Genomic DNA, 24,883 nt, shown 5'->3' on the forward strand with positions numbered 1-24,883 from the left:
AAGTATATCCCCCCCCGAAAAAAACAAAACAAAACAAAACGTTGAGTTGATCAGTGCTACTATAAATACTGGTACGAGCCAAGTCTTTTGTCTCTCCCCTCCCCCCCCCCCCCTCCTTGTCAGTAGTTTCCAATATTTGAATACATCAAATGCATTACCGTCTACGTTACTCTATACGATACATTTATAATGCAACAGCATGCGCTCTAGTACGCTCTTACAAGTTACTAGAGTCTGTATATACTATCCGCCTAGCCATATACCCTCAGCGGGTATTGCTACTTGTACAGCCTGCTGGAATCATTCATTTTCCACCTTCTCCCTTTCTTTTTGTGACCTCCCTTGGCAGTCCTTCACATCGAATTCTACAGTAAGTTCATCGCTCATCCGAAATATCGAGTAGCACTGAAAAGTATACTCCGGATTCCTCGCACAAATTGGGCTGGGCTACTAAGAGCTGCACCATGCAATCTTGAGATGGCGCAATCGCGCTTTCATAGATGATGATGTGCGCAGGATGTGTCTGCCCTCTCCCCCCACTTATTCGTTCTTGTGGACCTTCATGTGGCGCGTGAGATTCCCAGACTGCGAGAATCTGAGGAGACAGACTTTACACTGGTAGGGTTTTTCCCCGCTGTGGATGCGAAGGTGCTTGGTGAGGGTTGAGCTGTCAGCAAAGGCCTTCCGGCAGTACGCGCATCGGTAGGGGCGCTCTCCGGAATGTGTGCGCATGTGCGTTGTGACCGACGAGCTCTGGGGTGAAATGAACAGTGATAAAAATGGCTCATCGTCACATTCTTATCTAGATTAAGATTAAAATGATATCATTTTTACATCTTATAGTTTAATCCTTCAGATGTTAAGAACCATGAGATTTTCCCCCTATTTTCACGAAAACTATATATATGATGCTCCAGGCTTAAGCCTACACTGTATTTGTCCAACAAGTCTAAACACTTTCTTCGTTTCTTGTTTTTGATATAAGTATTCCATTTTCATATTAAAACGTATCTGTGATTTTCCAACTTACGCGATACTTGTCATAATATCATTTCTGTTTATTTTCTGACATAATTTCTTCAGTTAAAAAAAACAGTATTATTCCAATGTCAGTGATGGGTCATTGTTTTTTTTGTGTGTGTGTGTGTCAACATGTTTCACGTTAATATTCTTCTCCCTGAGACTATTTTTTGATTATCATTTTACAGGCAAATATATATTAAAAAAACTCACATCTCAACAGAATTTCGTAAAGATGACATCACAACTCAATTGACCTCATTTCAGACTTTTGTTTGTTTCCTTACTTAGTTTCGTTTATTTTCTGTCTCCGTTTTGGATGGACGAAACCCACTCATTGGGTAAGATGTTTCACAGATGATAGCAACGCACCTGTTTTAAAGAATAAGATAAACATTCTTCCAAGGCTAATTAAGCAGACGCCACATCAGGCTTGCGCCACATTGTTTTTGGCCAATTCGAGAGAACTATTGAGAATGGTAAAACTGTTGGTGTGACTGGTTACCGCCATCACCGAAACTCACTTGCGAGAACTGGCGGTTGCATATGAGACATCTGAAGGGCTTCTCACCGCTGTGCGTCCTCATGTGCGCCGTGAGGTTGGCCGTCTGCGAAAAGGATTTCTGACAGGTCGGGCAGCGGTACGGCTTCTCCCCCGAGTGCGTCCGCATGTGAGTCTTCAGCGTGCTCGGTCGGGCGTACGACTTGCCGCATATGGTGCACTGGTTGCTGTCTGAAAGGAGGCAGCCATGGACGAATTAAATGAGATTTAGAAGGTAAAGAAGTCGCATATCACGCGGTAAGGAAATGTTTCACGCTTAAAGGGATAATGGATTAAGGAGGTATTTTCTTTTAAATTACAGGATAATGAATGTACTTATAAGGTCAAAATCACCAGGTAAAACGCAAAGTAGCACCTAATTCTAAATTGTGCTGTCACAACAAAACAAAGGAAAAAGAAGAAAAAACAGTTTCTGCGCACAATCAGAAAGTTAATAATGACATTATTTTGTAAGCCTATATTATTGTAGCAAGAATTATTCTCAAACATGACGGTTTTAATCTAATAAGGACAGAAATAAGTAATTATCTATTTCAGGTTTTTCCTCTTTCTCCATTATACTGGAACGGTTTCCAATAGGTCCTATGCCGTGTTTTGCCTTTGAGGACATCCCTACCGTCTTAATTGATGACTGAAAACATTCACAGTTAATCACACTGAACTAAAGAAAAAATACGAAAACGAAATGACAAACATAACTTCTCATCTTGAGAAAACGAACAAGCTGCGCACTATTTTCTTCATGAAGTTTTCAGTTACTGCCTCAAAGAAACTTTCACCAAATTCGATACTTCGTTCTTCGTTCATAGAAGACCTCTTCACTTCGTCGGTGGCGTTCTCGTTGTGCAGCATTTTCACACTGTTACCTATTAATTTTGAATTCATGTAGGCTACATGATATTCAGATTTTTCCTCAAATCCTGCAATTGAATGAACGCTGCATACGAGGGGGTATATAGTCAATTCGTTATTGATAAAACGGTGATTTGGAAACATTATGTGTCGAAATCTGGGGTAAACATTCTATTCCTTTTGATCGTTGGTTGGGTGCATAACTTTACTCAGAGTCATCTATACTCAAAGATGCCTATTCTCTGCAATTTGGAACTATTCTTGACACTAACTGTTATTGGCACAGATTTTCTTTGTATTTCGTTGATCTAACAACTTACTTGCACGATTTCATCACAAACTTTTTGGATGAACAGTGACAACTATGTCAAAAGGTTGTCAAGTAGCTTTTCTCGAACACACTCGAGTGTGATTGGAATACAAGCGCCTAAATTCGTCGGCGTTTTGAACGAGGTGATTATTCGAATGTATAGGTCTTCCTAATCTTTGACAGCGAATTATCGGGAGGGGAATGTGGAATACCACCGTCACATTGATACTATAGTGCGTCTAAATTAAGCTTCTATTTAAAGCATTTACAGAGATGTCATGTGACATTTACAGAGATTTCCTAATAAGCTTTTTTTTTCTCCGAGGACTTAGCAGGGTAGAAGATTTTACGATAAATCTGAATTCACTACTTCGGAATTCACTGACACTCCCTTCACTTTTACTATCTCCAAAAGAGAGGCATCGTGGTTTGGAGTAGAATGAATATATTTGATAATAACCAGATAACCATCCCTCCATTAACAATATTTATTCAACTTTATTTCAAGTGTAAAATTAATGTACATTTGTGATTTAGCTATTTAACACAGAGTTACGCTCTGTGTGTATACGTCTGTCTGTCTGTCTGTTTCTCTCTCTCTCTCTCTCTCTCTACACACACACACACACATGCACACCCACATACATACTATCTTTATATTTACAACCATGTTCCTTTAACAAGATGGCCTTCCTTGTCTCTGTTTTTGATTGAAAGGCTTTTTGTCACTTTTATCAAAATTTTACTTAAATTAATGAGAGTGGGATAGTGTCTTATAGGATCCACATGCCGTCAATATTTTCACGGTGAGCAGAAGAAAAAAGTCAATAAAAATTTATTTTAAAAAAGCCTACTCTATAGTCTGTTCTGGCAAAGATTATCGCTTTATGAATAAAACTGATTGTAAGGGACTCTCTTACTTTTCTTGTGTTCGCTCTTGTTCTGTTTGGATCTGACTTGTACCATCCGCCCACAAAAGTAGAGGGGAGGAGGTGGCGGTGGGGGCGGGGCTGTCTGTTGGGACGGGTGGTGGTGATGACCACTCCTCCAAGCCGGTGGTGTTGACGTATACGGGAGTGGAAATCTGCTCTCGTCGGCCGAAGAGCGCAACTTGGAGGCGTAGTCTTCGTACGAGGCTCCGCCCATGGAGGTGGGCGTGGACGCTGCAGGGACGAATGGCGATGCTTGGTGGGGGTTCGGATGGGCGGAATGCGAGTGGTGGGTGGGATGGTGGCCTGGGACTGTGGGCGGACTGAGATCGAGCAGCTGCTACGGAGGATGAGTTTAGGTAGTTGGTTTGGTTGTGAGGTAAAAGATCAGCGCAAGGCAGAATACCAGCTGTTCCGTTCTGAAAGCAAAACAGGATAAACGTAGACCTGACAAATGATTTCTTGATTTTCACTTTACGACACTATTCATGTCTGACACTAATTGAGAGACCAATTACTATTTGTAATGAATAAAAGATGTTTAGATTATTGGCTAGACTAGGCACTTATTTTCTAAATATTATGTTGCTGTTAGCAGTCAAAAAATTCGGATGTCTTCACACTGTTTAGGTGCCTTCGTTCAATGTTATCCGTTGACTTGTTTGTGTCATGATACACTGTCAATACAGAAGGAAGTTTTCAATGGTATATTGTATTTCGTCATGCATAACTAGGGTTACTTCATGCGGCTGAACTGACCTTGTTTAAATGTCTCAATTACATGACTCATGCTGAATCATAAGGGTTTTTTTTGTACTAAACTTACTTAGAATCAATGTTATTTTATTGACCACTACATTTTCAAGTGTTTTCCTTGCTTCTTTTTTTCTGCTTCTGATTTTTCCCCAGTGTGTGTGTGTGTGTGTATATATATATATATATATATATATGTGTGTGTGTGTGAGAGAGGGGGGGGGGTACGTGCCGATGGGGATCAGGGTAACCCCCCCCCCCCCCCTCCACCATTGCTGGTCGACGAAAAGAATCTCCGTACTGAACCATCGCAGAGTTATGGGTTTTGTCGAGATTTCATTTTCGTTATCTTTTAAGAGCCAAACCGCCGGTTCCGCGCCCCCTTTTTGATATAGTAATTTGTCCCTGTTCACACGTGTAAACAGATCTTTGTCGTAGACCCCTTTGGATCTAAGAACCTACATTAACACTTCGTGAAGTATATCCAGTCAAATGCAGGAAAAGAGAAAAACGCAAGAAACAGAAAAAAAAAACTTTTTTATCATCACGCCTGCGCCTTTACAACGTGAGGAGCTGCGAAAATTTGTGCTTGCTCTGGATGTAGACCACGTGTCGTCATTTTTGTATCCAGTGGCGGATCCAGAGGGGGCGCAACCGACGCACGCCCCCCCCTTTATTTTTCGTGAAAAACAAAAGAACTAAAAAGAAAAAATATGAAATGAAACCCGGAAGTGCCACCAGAAATATTAGTCACGCCCCCCCCCCCCCCCTTTACAGAATTCCTGGATCCGCCCCTGGTAACCGTTTGCTATGTACCGATCTGCAAGTGTTCCAACAAACCGTTCAACAGAGTCTCATAACCTGTTTCCATTGATATCTTCGCTTAAGTGCATGGACTACGTCTGCAGTAGAATTAGCACACAATAAATCGCGTTGTTGATATCAAAATTGCAAAATAAATGTCTTCACGCTTTTCAGTCCTCGTCAACAGGCATGAATTAATATCCACTTATAAGCCACCAGGTATTCATGAAAATTATCACACTAGGATGAACGCGAAAATCGATTGCTCGAAAATCGATAAGGCAAGAAGATTGGATGTATGGAACATTCTACCTCACTACACATAATATTATGTCATACTCTGTGTCTAGGCCCCTACTTTGCAACAACAGCTATATTCAAAAGTGCCACTACAGCTAAAATGTAAACGCGTCTGGTAATGATTAATATACATATAGAGTATACTTCGAATTTTTAAAACGTCTTCTTTTCTGGTACTTTCATTTCAATCACGTCTTTTCTTTAGCATCAAAATAATCATGATTAGTCTATACCTTTTCATGAAATCCTTATGTATCAATAACAATTTAAGTATGATCAACAGGAAAATTTTGATCATGTTCTCTAGAACATGATTAACTTGACTATTGGACATTCATTTAGTGACACATTCACAGGGGTACGCTTACAATGACATTAGAGAACATTGTGATACACAGTGTACCATATATATCTCCATGTCCGCTGTCCAACTGACGATTGTTGTGGACACTTATATATGATGTGTTCCTTTAATGTTCGTCAGAGTCACAAGGATAATTATGTAATTATAATGAATGATTTATGTGGACAGCACCATTCATTAAAACACACAGTGTATATTTGAATGGTGTAAAACCAAGGAGACAGCAATGTGATTTCATCGACATCGGATAAACTCAAAATAGATTTCTTCATTTAACTGTTAATTCACTGATTTAACTGTTATTGTAAAGCGTACCAGGAGCTCTTGCTGAGGAACGGTCAGTGCTTTATTAATTTATGTTATCATTATCATCACTATACAAGAGAGGAATGCTATATGAAACTTTAAAGTTTCACTTGTTTTCACGGAAATATCATATTTGTCATTGTTCCTTATTTTCTTTCTTTTTTCAAGAATGTGTACAGTGTTTTTTAATATTTCAAGTCCCCTCTACTTTGGTTTGTATGAACAGCGAAATGATTTATGCAAAAAATAAGTATGTAAGGCAATTTAAAGAAGTACGTATTGATAACTTTTGATAAATATGTAAAAGGTATTGAATTTAAGAACAAATTTATATATATATATATATATATATATATATATATATATACATATAAATTTGCTCTTGAATTCAATACCTGTTCAATATCTGTTGATACACAAGTAAATGTATAACAATCACAGTTCGTTAAAAGTCTGATAGGTTATTTTGATCTGCCACCCATAGCTTAGTTTGTGCGACTCAAACAAAATAGTGTGCTTTCAAAAAGCATCAGAGAAACTAGAATTCCTGAAAGACGAATTAAAATATATTTCATGTTGCGGAGAAATTAGTGAATTGCGTCGGGGGGGGGGGAGGGGGGAGGGGGAGGGAGGGAGCATGAAAGAGCCATCACACACACACACACACACACACACACACACATAGATATACATACACACCACACAATGATATTGTGTCTTCTATATACACCATCAGAGTAAAATACCACTTTAAAAATAGAGTAAAAGTAAACAAAATAAAGGTTCATCAAAATTAGATATACAATGATTGAGTTGACACGGCACAGTAAAATTGATCACAAATATTTTACAAAGGTGTGATGATTATGACATTGCCCCACCAGTCCTTCACTTACTTGCCTTCAAATCTTCATGGAATTTTTCTTTTTTATTTTGTCAAAAGATTATAAATCAGAGTATTCTTAACATTAAATCGTAGAGTACAGTAATAGTGTCGACATTGTCTTTTATTCAGTTGAATGTAACGCCTACCACTTTGTTTGATTGCTCTCACTTTATTTCTATAAGTCAACTCCTAAAATTAGTATAGAAAGGAAATATATATATATACATATATATATATATATAGGCCTATATATATATATATATATATATATATATATATATATATAAGTAAATGTTCTGACATACGTCAATATTATATAAATGTTCTGACATACCGATGTTATATCTTTGGCTATCCGTGGAGTATCAATACTCATCAGGCTGCTAGGTTTCTGCCATGAGCCGCCGTATCCTTGCTGTTCGCCTCCCTGCATGCCGTAACTGTCCCGAAGTAATTCTGTTCGGGCATATCGACACACACACACACACACACAAAAAAAAAACAAGTTGAGATTACGAATTGCTTCTCACATTTTCAACAGATCTCTCTGTTGGGAAGAAACTCTTCTTCTTTTTTTGCAATTTACACCTTTATGGAATCTTTGCCTGTAAGACGTATTCTCAAATGCAAAGTATGCTTCATCCTGTCAATCATATTGTAATTCATAAACCTCGAGTTGTATGGATATTTCATTATCAAGTCATATTGTTGAATTGGTGGATTGATTAATCAATGTGGTTTAGCAAAATATAGCAAAATGATAAAATAATCATTCAATATTGTGCAAGGTGTATTCTGTATATGTTTTGCTTCAGTTTTTGTTGGATAGATGGAATTAAATGCCATACTGAACTGAACTGAACTGAACATAGCAGCCAATACGCTGAATTGCTGTTCACTTCACATATCGCGCACTAAAAAAATCTTAATTATGAATATAAAAACCTTGATATTAAACACATACCCATCTTTACTAGCTAAAACCTACAAACTGTCAAAAACATCGAAAAAAAAATACAACAGTGGAACATGAATATAATTCCAGTCAATTATATCATAACATCAGAAACCATGTAAGCATTCTTATAAAACGGACAATAATGTAAACATTCAGGTGTGATGATTATGACACCACCCACGTAAACACATTGTAAAGGGCCACTAAGTATGAATCAGGCTAATAAGTATATGAAGTCATACTTATTGGCCTTATACAGATGAATTTATACCAACGGCAAAGATGAAGTATTTATGATAAACGACGGGTATAAGGCTGCAAATTGAAGAAAATCTTGAGGAACGTATAGCAGTGAAACCCAATCATCTTTTTTACTTTTCTAACTTACAAGAAACAGGAACGAAATATGTTAAAGAAAACACCATACTGCCTAAAAGAGTCTAGATTCTGATCCTAATTCATCTTTCTCTTCTTCATGTAAAATGGGTGTGGGTGAAATATCTCATTGATAGTCAAGTATACTTTACATCAGTGAAAATGTGCAAACATGACCTAAGATTAAAGAGTGGAATTCAATATAGAACAGACAACAGGAAGATACATTTTAGATGTCTGAAGGAACACCTTACTCAGTTTGATTATAAGTTACTTCTATTTTGGTTTCCCATAATAACCGGTGTTATTATAAATCAGACAGAGTACAGGGGCAATTCCGGACCAGTTAAAGATTAGTTTGAAAAGAAAAAAAAATGACCACAACCGTACAAATTTCATCAAAAATTGATAAGAATTAGAGGTGTTATGATATTGCGAAGTTTCGCTAATTTTTGCCAAACAGTTGTCTAACAGTTGATATGAATATAACTAACGAGTGAGCTGATGATGTCATCACCTCATATTTCTCCATTGATCGCGTACAGTAAACTGACGAAAACTCAATTTTCTACTATAAAGTGTGAAACATCATGTTTTTCCTGGCTGACTAATTTCAAAATAATGATCAGTCAGATATATTTGGTTTGAGACTAGCCATAATTACGTTTGAACCAAAAAAAAGAAAAAAAAGAAAAAAAAAGAGAGAGATAAATTTCAAGGATTTATGTACAATAATCATGCCAAGTTGTGGGGTGATGAAATAAACAACTCGCTGAATAGCATTATTCATATTGACTGTTCAAGAATAGATTTGTGACAATTAGCGAAAATTCACAATTTAATAACTTTCCAAAATTTTATCCGATTTTGATCAAATTTTCGACGCTGTAAATAATCTGTTCTCTTTCATTTCAAATTGACTTCTAAGTGCATATGGTAGGAATTGTCCCTTAATGGAGTGACAACTAACCAGAATAAGGTAAAACAGGGCCATGATGGGTGACCGGTTCTGCTCCTTGGGGCATCATGGATTGATGATGGTGGTGATGGTGGTGGTGAATATTGGACACGCCTCCTAATGAATAATCTGGCACCGGTTTCCTTGGTAACACCACTGGAGAATGAAGAGCTGGCATGTGGCCCATCTGCGGAGGTCTCGTGAATTCGCTCTCAGAGTATATGGGGATATTCCTGTTGGAAAGATTGACACGGGAGGGGTGAAGGTGTCAGTTCGCTCTAATTCCTTTGTTCTGCTCAATAGAACACTTTCAAAATGAATTGTATCAGATACACTGGTATACACAACGTGTATGTCAGTGTATAATGTGACAATAGTGAGTACTATGAAAAAATACATATCACAAAACACGCAGACATGAGGCTAAATACATACCAGTTCTGACACGTAAATAGATGGTATCAGTGTATGTTTGAAAACTGTATACGTTTCAAGACGCATGGAAAAATATAGAAAACGTGGTTTTTCGTGGTCGCTTTCAATTTGTTGGTAGTTATTCCACAGTAATTCATGTGTTAGGTGCTCGACTGCATGCCAATTATAATCTACGATACTATTAAAGGGAAAGTATACTGAGTCTTCATGCTCATTTTCTTTCTTTTTTGCGTACAAGTAGAATCATAGAGGTTCAAGAGATGGCATAACAACAGTCTTACTCCTTTTGAATTAATGTTGACGTCGCCACTCAAACATATTTGAAGTCAGTACCAAACAAGATCTGCTTCACATGATATAGGGAGAAAATTGATTCATGTCTCATTGCGCAATGACCGGCCACTCTCTTATAAAGAAGATGATGTCTTTATGGTGGTAATTACTTTTCGCTATCCCTCGTGTCCCTATAATTGTAAGAGATAAGATACATAATGTCAAAGACGCGGGGACGCGCGAAAAAAATAATGCGCAAAGGTTGATGAACGAAAAATCAAAATAATTTGACCGGGTGCGGCTGGACATACTTACATTAAGAACATTTACTGTACTTGACGATTATGACATGTCGATTTTATTTGTCGGAATTACGCGGAAAGGGATAAAATCGGCTTTCCATCAGGACCCTATTAATTTTAAACACTTTCTCAACATCTAATATTTCTGATTTACACTTTTGCGCACATTTCTGGACGGGATTTCCTTTTGTTTTATACGATTATTTTATTAAAATATAAACAAGCAAAATACACCAGAAATTATATTCAAAATGAATCCTCAGATTGCTCAAAGATGACGACATCTAGCACCTAGATCAAACGTTGTCAAAGGCACAGATTCTCTTGTACGTCCCTAGAAAAAAAAAGAAGAGGTGACAGCTGTTTGAATAATTATAGCAAGTTCGAACTCCCACTTTTGTATCTCCCTCGGTAAATATCAAACAAACAGAGCAGTGAAAGTATCATTGAAATCAATAATGACATCTAAGAAATTATGAAATTTCATTGTTTTAAATCATCTTACAAAGTTCTCACTGACTTGACAGCAAGTCCCCACCAAATCTCCATGCTATGTAGGATTCGATTAGAAATGGATTCAATGAGAGTCAAATCTTATTTTCTATTTATAGCAATTTAGATTTTTTTTTGGCAAAGATTTTTGCAAAGAGTTTGCTAACGTTTCTAAGACAAAACATCATATGCGTACGTTTATGTACAAACAAACGCGGAAAGCTGTAAGGCGGTCACATCATCGGTGACACGACATTTGCTCCTGCGACAATTGCTCCGATCTTATTTCCTCCGAGGACTGAGGGTTAGGGTTGTAATAGGGTATTAGGTTTAGTTTGATGCAAGGATTAGGATGAGGGTTAGGGTTATATGTATGTGGGTAGAATTTATGTTTGGCTTAGCGTGCAGACATTTTCATGGGAGCAACTGTTGCAGGAGTAAATGTCATGGAATCTCTATCATCATCCAATCTTGTCTGATTTGCATATGGGCTTGTGGTATCACAGTTTCATGAAATAACATTATGCGAAATTCATATCTTTCTCATTGTTTGAACCTATTGCTATTATTGCTGTCATAGGTGGCATCATGACGATGGAGCCGATTTTTCCGTTTGATGGAGTCTAAAGTAACTCCTTGATCAAAGCTGCATCTGCCTTGGGCTGTAACACACACATACACACACACACACACACACACACACACACACACACACACACACACACACACACAAACAAACAAACAAACACACACACAAAATGCCGAACAGATCTGTACACGAGGAGACACAGATGAAAAAATAAAAGATACGAATGGCTCTCGTTCCTTTTTCTTCACGTGTTTTATGGCATTTTTTTTTTTTGCATTGAACATAACCAATTATCACTCCCAAGTATGAACGATGGATATTTTCTTCTCACCCTATATCGGAGTTGCTTTGTCTCCTTCCGTAATAGATGTTTCAGTTTGCATTGCAATTCACGCCTAGTTGTCGAGGTTTTGAAAAAGAAGTATAACCTCGAAAACTTGTTTTAGATTGAAGGTAGAATTTTGTCTAAAAGTCTATTCATGTGTTTTGACTCTATTCTTTCTCACTGCTCGTATCCATCTTCTGAAACAAGCTTAACAACTATATTTAAACGTTCAGAAATACCTTTCCTCAGATTAATCCGTCTACTTCGAGCCCATCAATGCATTCCGTTAATTTGCATTACTCCCAAATACTATGACGGACCTTGGGAGCAATTCGTCTATATTGTCACTCCTTAACAAACACGGGCGCGTTGCAAACCGCTTGACATGTTTACGAAGAGTCTGTTCTTATTTCAGAGCGACAAACCAAACATAAAAACACCCGCAGGCTGCAACATTACAACAACAGAGAGAATGTGAAAAAAACCCTGATTTAATCACCGAGGCAGAAAAAATATTAATTCTCACTAACAAATCCTCAACTATTGTGAAAAACAAATTATTTTCTAAGTCTCCTGCACAACGTTGCAAAGGGGGAGGATAGAAAGAAAGGGAGCATTAGAAAGGGTAAGTAAAAAGGAGTAAAATCAGGTTTTCACCAAATTGTATAGAGTATATGGGCGGCTATTCATTGGTCAGGGCTTGGAAAAGGAGACTTAGCAGGGATTGTAGGCGGGTGATGGGGTGAGGGGGAGAGGATAATATGGCGGGAACAAGACGGAGAGGACTCGGCAACCTCATGCGCCCCAGGCGAGAAGCCTCGGCAAGGAGCTGAGGACCAGTCTTAATCTTTAAACAATGTATCCACCAGACCCGCTGACTCCATAGTTCCCCTTTGTTTGGCTACCGAAGAGGTGGACGGTAGAGTGGATGTATAAGAAGCGTCTCGCAAACTTATGTCGAATATTTCAGTGTCTTCTTCAAGCAGATAATCGCACACAATACCGGGCTTCTGTTGTTACTTTCTAACTAGACCAATGAGACAAGAGCTCCGTCCGTCGCTCTCTCCTCGGTGCGGCAAACGCCTGCGAACGGGCACGCCTTCACTGAGAGCGCAAAACGGGGTCGACATAAAGCTTGAGGAATCCATGAAACTGACGAGAAAATTCTGACTTTGAAACCCTTGCAGTGAAGTGGCGGGCTTCTTGTAATCTATCCAAAATGTTGATGTAATTTAGGGTAAAGATAAAAATAAATAAATTAAGGCTTCCCTTTACCCTTTAGAAGGGAAATCGGAAGTATCATTAATGTCTTTGATGCTTTTGTTTACGCATTATTTGAACTCTGTCGTCATGGGTTTACTGTCAAAACCCATTATTGGATAACTGTCCTAAATTTTGTGACAGTGCACAGTGGTCCTTAATGTTATTCCAGCCATTACTGCATGTTTAGCAGAGGGTCATACTTTTTTTCCTGTCAACAAGAAAGGGAAATGGAATTTTAGGTTTCATTCCGCGATTACAGGAAATTATAAGTTTATGTTGGAACTGCAATTTCTATCATGTCATCTTTGCTACACAAGTGATAACTGGTTCTTATAACAGCAGTGGAAGCTACATTTATGACGTTTGATTCTGGAAATATTTTGATCCTCGAACTGCATAAGCTAAAATTGAAGCAAAAATTTCAGTAGAAATGTTAGTACGGTTCATCCTGATGAAGAAAATAATGGGCTCCAGATAAAGGGGTTTTTTTAAATCTGTTTTTCTTTCAGTGCGAGCGTTGCTCGACATTACCCCGCAACTAACGGACATATTTTCATTTACCATGTCGTTACGAGGTCATACCGCGAGACCGACACCCACGAGTCATACGGCTCACGATTTCGACAATAAATAAAGGTCCATGAGTCATACAACCCACGCGTCATACAGCCCGTGAGTTCGACACCATAGGCAAATGTGGCCCACGAGTCCGACGCTAGACAAACAAGACCTACGAGTTCGACACGAAGTAAAGCAGGCCCACGAGTTCGACATTCCATCACGGGGCGTAGTGTAGCAATTTCGTGGTCCTTCTTTGGGCTCTATGAATCGTGAGGTCTGTGATTCCTGGGGTGTCGAATTCGTGACGTGCACCCCTCCACTTTTAGGATTTGAAAAAAAAAGTAATCGGTACGGGAGTAAACTTGAATCCAACTCTCTTTATGACGTATCTTTCTTTCGTTGACATCTTCCTCAGATGCGATATACTTACAATGACTTTGGCTTGATGTCTACGATTTAAACATAGAATTGAATCGGTTGCATAAGAGAATCAAGACAAAAATAACTAAAAAATCGACTACATCGTTCTTGTATATAACGTTTATCATCAACAAAAATATCAGCTTGCTATTCGCAAGGAGATATCTTAAATAAATCTAGACTTAAATACACATAAACTAAAGCACTAATACTGGGTGGACCGCATTGAATGTCATCTTCCACGTATTTTGACATCTTGGTTTACCAGTATCCCCGCATTTTTTTCTTATTTCGAAATATTTTACATTTTATTGTCATAATTATAGTAGCAACAAATTTGATAAATGTACATTTATCATTTCTTGATCTGTCCATGATAATTCACCATAATAAAAGAGAAGTTTGATCGCTCAAACGTTGATCACTCAAACGTTCAATTGCTTTGATGCGGAAGCCCACAATATACTGAAATTCGAAAGAAAATGGCCTTTTCCCTGAAAATATGACGAATAGAAAAAATGCGAAGGCTATCGGCGCGTTGGTCAGTGTGATGGATATTGTATTGGTCAGTGGGCACCCCCGGTCATACCTCTGATTACTCGTGAACTTTTGTAACGCCACAATGGTGTAGAATGTACACTTATTGTTGACCATCGTTGATGCTTGTTATATTTCCATTCATCTGGAGTGACCATCAAGGAATGGTTCGGAGTGCTTTCAAAATCCGGCGTCTTTGCGTACCTCTGATATTCGTCATTTATCTCAGTGAGTAGTAGCAATAGTGAGTTATTTTAGTACAATGCACATTTTGTATCGTTATTTTCCATGTGTTTCTCCGAATAACCGCACTCGGTTCTTGTTCACATTCAAATAAGATCTTCTCTGCTTCAACAACCGATCGTGATACAACGAGGTGATACTCCTTCCATAAAGAGAGACATCAACTTTATTTTAGCGCCAACTTCATGTTCAAAGAACACCAGTTAAATTAATTCTGACATGAAGTGACGAGAAAAATTCTGAAACACTTTTCTTTTGGGCTAGGGGAGGACAATCGTCTTCCGAGAAAAAGTCCCTTCTTGAATATCGTTGTTTAAATTCCTATTCTACCTATCCGAATGTCACTTCATGTTATCATGATTCCAGGTGACCGCATTGTCATTAACCCCTCCCGCTCTGAAACACCTTTATTGAACGACACTGAGCCACCACAGAATTTAATGTTCTATTGAATATTTGAACATTTATCATTACTCAGAATGCCAATGCTGGCCTAGCGCTTGTTCATAACCGTTTCAAACACTTTGTTTAAAGTGGTCGAAGTTGAATGACAGTGTTAACGTCATAAATCACACAACAGTATTGTATGCCTCTTCTTTAGTTTAATGTTAACAATAATGATAATGATAGGCAATATTTTCATAGCACTATTTCCACTTGATTCAAAGTGATAAAAGTTTACTATATAGTTTACCCTGGGTTTTCGAAGCACCACATACGAAACCAACACTATAAGAAACTAATATCCCCAAAGGTAAGCATGTACTTCAATATGAGTACAAGTTCTGTACACGTGAGAGATAAGATATTCCTGTGCATACGTCTTCATGATTCTGTCCACAATATCACAACACTTATTTGTATTGAGCAAACTTTGACGTCAAAGATACCTTTGATGACGTTGGGAATGACAATCATAATCATAGTTTGAGGACCTTCGCATTTGAGAAGAGTCTGTGTTACGCGAAAGATTGTTATCACCTGGTTTGAGATTGACTGTATCTGACTGAAACATCATTGTCGCAGCTTCATATTATATTCAGAAACAAACATGCAAGGAAACAGCTGCATTTGAGTTATTCTAGAATTTTGCTGAACAAAATGAGACACTCAAAACTTTTACGATATTTATTGAATCGCACGAAAAAGATAAGACAGGCCCTAAAGTTTGTTGAACATTAAAAAAAATAGTGATATTGGAAACAATCATACATTCTCATTAGATGAGGAAATAAAAACATCGCCTTCCACCTTTTATCTGTACATAAAAGATGATAAAAACGTGCTTTTTTTGTCTACAGAAAAAGCCACTTTAAAGTTTGTTTAGTTGTATCTGTGTGTGTATTTATGTCTGTGTTCTTTTTTCCCTTTTTTTCTCTGGCAATTTGCCTACAGTTTGCTAGTTTAGCAATAAGATATCTTTTATGACGAGACTGCAAACTACAGGCCCTGCTTTTTAGTAGTCTCCTCCGTTTGCAACAACTTTTATTCGGTATTTGTTATAAAAGTCACAACATTCATAGTATACAGTTCACATTATTTTCCTTAAATGAATAGATTAACTAATTCTGTGTCATTGTAAATTCAAAAGTTTTTATTGCAATTTCATTTTCTGTTGAAATGAAATTAACAAAATGGAATGAAATGAAATGAAATAATTGCTAATACGGAGTAATTTCTCTGAAGTGATTAAACAGAAGTCTATTTATTACGCTCAATAATAATGTTTTAGAGTTATCAGATGGAGACGTATGATTTATTGTGTCATCATCTCGTGCAAATTGCATTTATAATTGAAATCAACATCACTTTTGAGTGAGAGCATTTTACACTTTAAACTCCCATAAAGTGTCTTAAATTTAGCTGATTCTTAAGTCTCTCTTCTTTGTAAACCTTTTTGATTGGAATTGAGATTTTCATCAAATAATGGAGGTACAATATTTCCATCGCCCAATTGCCATTCTTCAGACTTGTGCCCATTAAAAGTATTAGTATATAGATTGTATGCTGTAGCACATTTCTGGAGATAGACGCAAGGGAGCATTTTGCCATGATATTTGCAAATTGACAAAATTGGCGGCAAATCAATATCATATTTTTTCAGTTGTTCTTTTGACTTAGAATGATGATTATGAGAATGATGGCTCATTCATATGAATATAGCAATCTCAATCTACTCTTTTCCGAGAGAGGTGACAGGAATGTCAATTTTGATGACTTAGAAGTTTTTGTTTTTCAGAGTTTTGAATGGGATGCCGTATACGGATATTTGATATAGCAGCCGAGTCCATATACTGTAGTTAAGATGGGTCATGAGTTTGAAAGATAATGTCGTCTGCTACGTCTTCATCGTCTTTTGTACACGAAGAATTGCGCTGTCTGTTGCAGAGCAAAGACCAATATGAAGACCGGACACATAGCATAGAGAGCTTTGCAATTTACTGCGTGTGCAACAATTGCAGTTTCCATTGCGACGACCAATTAAAGGCGTCGTATGCTTTTTGTAGAGACCTAACTTCAGGTTTCTAACAGCTTTTGGTGATATGAGAAACCTTTTTTAATGAAATATGAAAGAACATATAATTCCAAGAGGAATTCGACGTTTATTTGATGAAAATTGGTTTTGAAATGACTGTGATATCCAAAACAGAGCGATCATAATAACAGGTGGGACCAACCTTTCATTACGATGGCTTTGTTTTACTTTGTTCTTGGATGCCATAGCCATTCCAAAACCTCTTACAATTCTATGATCTGTACTATTTCATAAATGGTTTCTTGATAGCTCGCTAAAAGTTAAAAGCCAAATTCTCATCTCCACCAATACTATACCATCACTTTAACCTTCTGCATGTTAATTATTGGTTTATCTCCTGCAATTGATTACTGCAATTGAAAAAAAAATCATTAAGTGAAGTGAGCCTGAGGTCATGCGAAGAAAAAGGCGGGATTCTTTGCATCGAATTTCCTGTCCCTTGAGAACTTTTGAAAAAAATGTTTTATCAAAGAAATAACATGACTGTATGCACGCTATTAAATTTAGAACATGCAAATAAGTGAAATCACTTCTCTTTTTTTTTTGCCGTCTCCGAATAAACATTATTTGTAAAACAAAATGCAATTCCTCGAAAGAATCATGTGTAATCTCTCCATTCAGCCAGAGAACAAGAAAGTATTTTGGAATTGAATGTTTTACGTGCCCCCCCCCCCCAAAAAAAAGAAGGAATATCAGTAACAATCACAAATTCAAATTGCATGAATTGATGATGTTTTGGTGTCACAAGTTTCCCATAGACCTCGTCATGAATTTCTTTAAACTTCGTTTCGCAAATAGTGAAATAAAAGAAAAAAATAGATATCCATGAGGGTTTTTTTTTATTTGCTCAATTGCATATAGCAACGGCGACTTCCATTAGGGAGATTGGCGTAGCTGCTGAATTGTTTGATTTCTTTTCATCTCATTTCTTTCCACCATTTAGTGAACAATAATTAGAGTGTCACAGTGATAGGGTAAATATGTTATCATCAATCTAAGTCAATTCAGTTCATTCAAATTCATGTTTTTTCGAGGAACATAAAATAAAGGAATCGAAGATTATTCTGGATATACAGCCATTGATTAAAAAATGGAGAACAAGTTGTAATTGACAGATTAAGTGTATCTATGGACTGTCCAGCCAGCAGTGTTGCATTAGTTATGTTCTGAGAAAAAAAAAATGATGGTCCACTAAAAATCAGGGCCCGTTAATAATGGTCAGCTCACTAAAGGCATATCAGGTTTGACAGCAAAAATGTCTGAAGTGATTGTAAAAGAATATACTACAAACTGCAAAAAAGCAGACATTTTTTTTTTAAAGAATAGACATGAATAAATCATAACCAAACAGCATAAAAAGGTTAAAGAATGGAATACGGAGAAATAGTGGTAAAACATACATGAGTCAATTGTTGAATACAGAATGTGCTTCTGAAGTTGTATCTTCATTTCTGCCAGGACTTTTTCTAGTACATTATTTCAAAGCATTGGACCTTGTTTGAATGTCGTTGACTTTGACAACTCATCCTAAACAAGAGGTAGGGAAATTCTTGTAGACTATTTTGTTACAAGACTGAATACTGTGGTTGTGATAAAACATTATTGAAAAAAAAAAACCTGGTAATGCACCATGCAGACAGTATTGCATGAATTTTAATGTTTGGAATTATATTATACATTGAATTCACATTATTTTAGTTTAAAACGGGGATCAGACTGTGTTTTCAAAATAATAGCCCTCATTCTCAACAAATTATTATGGATAGGGTATGCTTTTTAATTTTTTGTTTAGATACATGTACATAGCGCAACACGAGAAAATAAGAACTTAAACTGGATGAAATAAGACGATGAAATAATGATTTCAACACATGGTCAGGTGTGAATTGCAATTTTCGTTGTACAAATGTGTAACTATGTCCCAATGCTTCTTACAGACCGAATACTGAGTTTTTGCGATATTTAGTGTAATAAGGAATAAGTTGGTGATATTATCTACTTATCTCTTTTGTACAGGCCTACATGTATTAGATAATCTTCGCTGCCAATATTACTATGCAGTAAAACCTTGTGAAACCATAAGATTCACTAATCATCTAAATTTTGATGAAAGCGCTCCCATTCTGTTCATCCAATTGTGCTCTATTTGCCTAAGTCAACTACAAACTTTACCTTTCGAGTGAGTCTCTCCATTTTTCGCAACATTGCGTATTGTTTACTTTACTATAATCACTTCAGTCTTCATGACAATGTATGATTACTATACTATAAGATATTACAATTATTGCATTTTTTTCATTCCACGTAGTTTTGCTGACCTTGTTCTTTGTTTCCAAAGAAAGAGATATGTATATGTTATTGTAGAAAAATAGAATAGAATTAGGAATGAAATTGAAATTAAACTTAACCACTGAGTAGAAGTGCCTTTCAGGGATGTTCACGAGTACGGCAGTTTCTGTTTTTCTTCAAAATTGTAGTAATTAAGACAACATGATTTCTTTGATTGGGGCATAGTATCATGGTGTAGTTTTCAAATGAAAATGAGAAGGCAATTATCTTATGAACACTGACGTGCTTCAAAAATCAGGCACCATTATTTAAACTCTAACAAAAAAAATTGTAAATAATCAAATTTGGCGGCATGATGTCACTGTCATTGTCCAGAGTAATGGTGATAATAATATATGGTGGAGGTCTGCGTATTTTCCTTGTTTTTATTTCAGAAACGGTGAAATCATATACGAAATAAATAGTGTTAAACATGATATAATTGAAACATGAATCAAATTTGAAATATCAGAACACAGTGCAAACAAATTGACAAATGTGACAATGATGATGACATATAATGATGGTGGACAGCCCATTTCAGATCTCTCTACATGATAGCTCTGTTCTTCCTGGGATCCAAGATTTATAAACCTATATAACTAACATGCCTTGAATTAATACCAAAATCTTTTACAATCATATCACAAAACAATCCCTCAAAACAACCCCTCCCCCTTCCCCTCCAGGGTACTCATCTTTAATCTTCTGATGAAACAGGGTATCATATATATATATATACAGGGCTCGACACTAACGGTGGCCCAGTGGCCCGGGGCCACCAAAAATGAAAGTCGGGCCACCAAATTTCAGAAAAGGGCAAATTGGTGGCCCACCTCGGGCCACCAGAATTTTTTGAAAAGTGTGTCAATAAATTCGTAACTTTTTGCGCCGGAAATGCATAAATGCATGCAGTGAGTGTGCGACTTATTAAAAAGAAATGGACTTTTATCAATTTTTTTTTTCGGGCCACCAAATTTTTCTCTCGGGCTACCAAAAATTTGAAATTGATGATTTTGGTGGCCCCATCGGGCCACCGAAAAATAAAGTTAGTGTCGAGCCCTGATATATATATATATATATATATATATATATATATATATATATATTATCATGTGTTCATGAATTCAAACTTAATAATTCCACTGTTTTACAGTTCAAAATCTACGTACACAATTCTTTATTTGTTCGTTTAAATCAGTAAGGCTGCTGCACTGTCCATCAGATAAAAGCAGATCATCGTATAACTTGCTGCCATGATATAAAACGTACGTTTACAATTTTGAGAATTATGTTTCAGTGAGATTAATGTCTCACATTGTCTTAAATAGAATCGACTACTTTGTAAGTAAATTCATCACGTAAGAAAGTAGGCGCCATTTCATGAAGAATTTTGTACATCATCGAATAAACATTTTTCTAAAGTTTCCCAATTTAGATTATCATGAATTTCACTTATTGATTTATGTTCAGACGACTTTACTTTGAGTATCATCCTGCCTGCTCTGCTCTGCAGTTTCTTAACATTTCTACGTGGGCTTTGGCTACAGAGTTCCAGATCATATCACCATAGTCAAAAAAATTGTGAAATTACAGAATTATACAGTAATTTCATACTTGATTCGTTGAGAAATCCTCTCACTCTTTCACAAAAAAAAAAGACACACACACACACAAAACGTATCATCTTACTGACCTTTTCACATAATTCCCCTTTATGCAGGTCCCATTTTAACTCTGAATCAATGGTGATACCGAGAAAACCATTTGAAACTTTGTTCCTTGAAGCAAAATTCTGCCTTGTGGTGACTCAGACCAGACTCCATCCTTTGTACATGCATGAAAGTGGTTGAGTTCAATTCATGCAGTTTGATGTTGGAGGATTATCAAGTTATACTTTGAATGCACACTGTAAAAACATCGGTGTTAGATTTAACACCATGGGTGTTAAATCTAACACCGATCAAACTTCAATAGAGGACCACACCCACAGGTGTAGAAAATGCACTGTGATGGTGTTGAAAAGTGTTCACCTGACACTTCGTGGTGTTAATTTGACACTGTACCTGGTGTTATTTTGACACTGTACTGGTGTTAATTCAAAATGACACCACGTGGTGTTGATTTGATATTTGTTGGTGTTAATATCAATGGTTTAACACCCGTCCAGCCTCAATAAGAGACCACACCAGCTGGTGTTACTGTGGTGTAGATTTATTTTCAAATTTTTTCAAAAATCTAGTATTTTAATGTAAAATTCTTGATCGTCTTGTTTCAATTAAAAATCAACAAGAAGTGCAGTTACTAAGAAACTCTTCAAAAAACAGTTTTATAAAGAAAGAAAAATGAATGGAAACACCGCTTTCAAAATACTTCTTGCAAATCAAAAAGCTATATAATCTGATCCTTACCCACTTTTGGTATTCTCATAAATCATTGCAAAACCTGACAGATTCACTTAGGCAATGAGCTGTTGAAATACCGTTGGCGTGTGCGTACGCAGAAGAAAAAAAAAGTTCTTACACCATCCTTGGTTATTTTCTTCAATATTGCTTGCTAGATAATATCATATCTGTACGTTTGTAAGTGTGTGCTTTGCCAGAGCCGAGATCATCTCTTTTTTCTCTCTTTCTATCTATCTCTCTCTCTCTTTCTGTATATATGTATAAATATGTACATATACATATATCATATATAGACATATGATATATATGTAATTATAAATATATATATATATATATATATATATATATATATATATAGTATATAATCAATGTGAATATGTATATACATATACATATGTATATATTGCACGTACGTTGTAATTGCATATCAAAGGATAAGCCGACAAGGTGATAATGCGGATAGTTCGACGAACCTCATTTTGTGACATGCTTGGCCCACATAACGTGATTAGTGGTGTCCATCACATTTGACTCGCAAATATCACACATCTCAGGAGCAGTTCCTTAATTGAATAAGGTGATTAGTTAACCAATACATGGATTGGAAGGCACATGTCCTCTGCTCAATCTCAACTAAATACTAAGTATAAGGCGCGTTCGCTAAAAAAAAAGAAAAAACGCTCTATTATTGCTATGTTTATTTTGTTTCTTTGTTGTTTTTTCTGGGACCGACCCCACGAGCATCTGCGTTCTTCTGGGTTCCCTCATATCTGAATCTTCCAACACGACTATGACTTATTCCAGACTGATTTAAAACCACTGGGTACCCTGAAATATTATCCAAAGTTTAGTCTGAATTTTCAAATGTGTGGTATTCTATTCATGACCTGTAGGCAACTGCTACAAGTGCACTTTGCGAGGAAAAATTAATAAATGAAATGAAATGTCAATTAGCTGTGCATCAATCATGGTATCTTTTCATCATTTTGGTGTTGTTTTTGTTCTCTTGTAGATACCTTTATTAACAGAAATATATTTATACATTGTTTCATTTTTGGGGAAAAAATAAACCTCACAACAGCTTCTTCATCACCGTAATCTGCATACTGATAAACAAAAGGATAGTAACTTTGCTAGTCTCTGTCTGTAGCCATACCATATTAAAACTAATCGACAAAACCGAAGAAAAGAATAAGGGTTTAACACGAGAACAGTGTGATCGCAAAATGAGGGCCAAAACAAAACAAAAATAAGAAGAAAACATTATAAGAAAGTTTTAATAATAACTCCAAGAATGTTCCTTGCTATATAACGAGCGAGTTATCACTGGACATGTTTAAATTCCCTCCATCGGATGATGGGGATATATGTTAAAAAATGGCTTTTACCACATGTGTAATGAAACACTTCATATCTCCGTAAATATTTATTTGCATACATTTTTTTAGGATATTCTTTATTTGAATTTCATTTGATGTATAAGGCCCATATTCACAATGTAATTGATATGAACAAAAATAAGCAGCTGTATATTTTCTTCACTCCTGTGCTGCTAAATCATATTTCGTCAACATATTATACAATATAGGCCTATATATATATATATATATATACATCTATTTGGCAAATCATACCATGGTGCTTGCACAAGAACACATTTACATGTATTATGTATCTCATATTACACTTATATGTATCCATGATACATGAATATTTATAACGGGTGCATGAAGCTTGTCATTGTACAAGTTAACTTAAATTGACCACTATACAAGTACCACTTTATGCATATCAAATGTACTGTACTTTCATTTTCGATAAGCTGTTATGGACTTATGTACATATAATATATATATATATATATATATACATATATATATATATATATATATATTTGTATACTATATTATATTCATGCAAACACACATACACACATTTATATGCATATATACATATATATATATATATATATATATATAGTACATAAATTCAGTATATAGCCCTATGTAAAAATGAGATTTTTTATTTTCCAATGGCCTTTTGATGAGCGGTTGTTTTTATAAAGTTTTTTTTTTCAAAATAGAATTAGACAAGTTATCATGGGGCAAGAAAGAAAGCCTTATGTCATCACAGAAGAAATCAATGCACGAAAATAAATGTATGTAATATTGATCTAAGTCTATCTTTGTTTTCATCACACGTTTTAGTAGAATGGTTGAAGACGCCTGTTAAGGGCGATACCAGTCATTTTGACTGCGTATGAAGAATAATTTTATGGCCAGACATAACTCTGTGGGATTTTTTTTTTCTAATTTTTGACAGTCTTGACTCTGAAAATATGAGGTATGCTTTATTCGCATTGCTTGCTAGGACGCTTCGTAGAACATTTTGAAGAACACGTATTATAGAGTCAAACTAAAGTCTAGCTTCAGAAACACACACACATACACAAAATGAAATGGAATGGCCTAGCTACGGCCGCATTTCAAACAGATATAGAAACCCGCACAATATGTGTGCATAGCAAACCATACTTCTGTAGAAAATCAACCACTAAGTGTATACAGAGGGAAATCGGTGTAGGATTGACCACTCACTTCATGGGCTGTGCCCCGGTGTTGTAGGCGCTGAAATGCACAGGCGTGTGGTTACTTTCGTACCCTGACAACGGAGTGTGCGTCTGGTGAAGAGAGTGTGCGGTCAGCAGCGACCTCTCGCCTACCGCAGCGGCCGGGCTCCTCGGTCGATATGCCGCTGGCTCCGCGGGTCCAGTGCTGGGATAATAAGACTTTTCCAT

General features: G+C 36.5%; 1 pseudogene; it reads right to left on the reverse strand.

The window, feature by feature from the left end:
• Positions 1 to 540: 540 nt before the first annotated feature.
• Positions 541 to 24,883, reverse strand: LOC139738737 (uncharacterized; annotated as a pseudogene).

The sequence above is a fragment of the Diadema antillarum genome, unplaced genomic scaffold (assembly GCF_040938485.1).
Source record: "Diadema antillarum isolate AM-2024a unplaced genomic scaffold, OU_Dant_1.0 seq00000766_RagTag, whole genome shotgun sequence".
NCBI lineage: Eukaryota > Metazoa > Echinodermata > Echinoidea > Diadematoida > Diadematidae > Diadema > Diadema antillarum.